Source organism: Oncorhynchus nerka, linkage group LG15 (assembly GCF_034236695.1).
Source record: "Oncorhynchus nerka isolate Pitt River linkage group LG15, Oner_Uvic_2.0, whole genome shotgun sequence".
NCBI classification, from domain to species: domain Eukaryota; kingdom Metazoa; phylum Chordata; class Actinopteri; order Salmoniformes; family Salmonidae; genus Oncorhynchus; species Oncorhynchus nerka.
The window spans coordinates 95,744,350-95,746,849 of record NC_088410.1 but is presented as its reverse complement, the minus strand read 5'-3'; the positions used below and the strand labels follow the sequence as shown (position 1 = coordinate 95,746,849).

Below are 2,500 nucleotides of genomic sequence, written 5' to 3'. Positions count from 1 at the left end.
TGCTTAACAGGCACAGCAACACTGCTGCTGCTGCCATAGCAACGCATAGCCGCTTATGCTGCTGCTGAAGCTGTAACGCTGCTGTAACAACAAGCAGCTGCTGCTGCAGCCGCCAACGTTTGCTGTTAACAGCAGCAGCAGCTGCTGGCATCTGCTGGCGTTTGCTGCTGCTCTGGCAGCAGCAGCTTGCTGCTGCTGCTGCTGCTGCTGCTGCTGCTGCTGCTGCTGCTGCTGCCATGCTGCTGCCAGCCGGCAGGCTGCCTGCCTGCCGCTGCCGCTGCTGCTGCTGCTGCTGCTGGCATCAGCAACGGTTGCTGCTGCTAACAACAGCAACCTTAATTGCTGCTGCTGCTGCTGCTTCGCCGTTGCTGCTGCTATTACTGCTGCTATAACGTTGCTGCTGCTGCAGCATGCTGGCAGCAACGCTGCTATTTGCTGCTGCTGTAACGCTGCTGCGGGTTTAGCAACCTTAACTGCTGCTGCTGATTCGCAGCTGCACTGCTGCTGGTAACGTAAACCAGCCTGGTCGCTGGTTGGCAACAACAGCGGCAACAATAAAGCCGGCCGAGCAGCAGCAGCGGCAGCAACGCTGTGGCGGCAGCAACGATTAAGCAGCAACAGCAGCGGCGGTAACGAACAGCGAGCAGCAACTGACAGCGGCGGGCTGCTGGCGGCAACAACAGCAACAGCGGCAACAACAGCAGCAGCGGCAGCAACAGCAGCAGCAACGCTGGCGAGCAACGGGTTAACGACAGCGGCCAGGCTGTAGCGGCCGCGCGCGGCAACAGCGACAACAGCGGCAGCGACAGCGGCAACGAACAGCGACGAACCTTGTGGCTGGCGGCAGCGGCAACCCGGCGGCAGCGCGAGCGGCAACGGTTTGTAGCAACCAATTGCCAGCAGCAACAGCGGCAACGATAAGCCAGCGGACAACAACAGCGGCAACAACAGCGCGATGGCGGCAACAACAATTAAGCAACAACAACAACAGCGGCAGGCGCCAGCGGCAACAGCGGCAGCGGCAGTTGTGTCGGCTTAACGCTTGCAGCTGACGGCAGCAACGCGCTCTGCTGGTTGGCGCAGCTGCAGCAGCGGCAGCAACTGTTGGCAGCAGCAGCAATAGCACAAGCAGCAGCAGCGGCAAGCAGCAGCAGCAACAGCAGCAGCAGCGACGCTGCAGCGGCGGCAACAGCAGCGGCAGCAGCAGCAGCAGCGCACAGCAGCAGCAGCAGCTGCAACCATGCTGCCGCCAACGGCGGCAACAACAGCAACGACGCTGCAACCTCTGCTGTGGCTGCTGCTGCTGCTGCTGCTGTGCCTTAACAGCGGCTGCCGCTGCTGCTGTTGGCGCAGCTTATCAACAACAACAACTGCTGCTGCTGGCGTCTTAACGGCTGCAACAGCTGCTGCTGCTGCTGCTGCTGCTGCTGCTGCAACAACAGCGCTGCAGCAGCTGCAACGCTGCCGCTGGCAACAACGTGCTGCTGCTGCAGCAGCGCCAGCGTGCTGCTACTGCAACAATTGCAGCAACAACAACAACAGCAACAGCAGCTGCTGCTGCTGCTGCTGCTGCTGCTGCTGCTGCTGCTGCTGCTGTTGTTGCTGCTGCTGCTGCTGCTGCTGGTATGCTGCTGCTGCTGCTGCTGCTGTTGCTGCTGCTGCTGCTGCTGCTGCTGCCGCTGCTGTTGCTGCTGCTGCTGCAGCACTGCTGCTGCTGCTGCTGCTGCTGCCGCTGCTGGTTGCTGCTGCCGCCAGTTGCTGCTGCTGCTGCTGCTCTGTTGCTGGTTGCTGCTGCTGCTGCTGCTGCGCTGCTGCTGCTGCTGCTGCTGCTGCTACGGTCTGCTGCCGCTGCCGCTGCTGCTGCTGCCGCTGCCGGTGCTGCCGCCCGCTGCTGCTGCTGCTGCTGCTGCTGCTGCTGCTGCTGGCTGCTGCTGCTGCTGCTGCTGTTGCTGCTGCTGCTGCTGTTGGCTACTGCTGCTGCTGCTGCTGCTATTGCTGCTGCTGGCATCGCTGCTGCTGCTGCTGCTGCTGTGTTGCTTTCTTTTGCTGTAGCTGCTGCTGCTGCTGCTGCTGCTGCTGCTGCTGCTGCTGCTGGTTGCTGCTGCTGTAACGCTGCTGCTGCTGCTGCTGCTGCTGCTACTGCTGCTGCTGCTGCTGCTGCTGCTGTTGCTGCTGATGTTGCTGCTGCTGCTGCTGCTGCTGCTGTTGCTGCTGCAGGCTTTGCCGCAACCGCTGCTGCTGCTGCCGCCGGCAGCGGCTGCTGCTGCTGCTGCACTGGTTGTGCTGCTGCGTGGCAACAGCAACAGTTCTGTGAGATTAACAACAACAGCAACAACTCGCAACCGTTTGCTGCTGCTGCTGCTGGTGGCAACGGCTGCTGGTCTGCTGCTGCTGCTGCTGCCGCTGCGCTGCTCAGTGCTCTTAGCTGCTGCGGCACTGGCAACAGCGGCAGCAGCTGCGGCTGCTGCAACCGCGCAGCGGCAAACTGCAACGGCGGGCG

At 62.4% G+C, this 2,500-nt stretch overlaps 1 protein-coding gene and 1 pseudogene across 1 annotated transcript in view; both read right to left on the bottom strand.

The window, feature by feature from the left end:
* LOC115124697 (retinol dehydrogenase 7-like) overlaps positions 1 to 2,500 on the bottom strand; it is a 40,627-nt gene that overhangs the window by 8,369 nt on the left and 29,758 nt on the right. The gene's annotated exons all lie outside the window — the stretch shown is intronic.
* LOC135560288 (AF4/FMR2 family member lilli-like) overlaps positions 1 to 2,500 on the bottom strand; it is a 7,896-nt pseudogene that overhangs the window by 3,579 nt on the left and 1,817 nt on the right.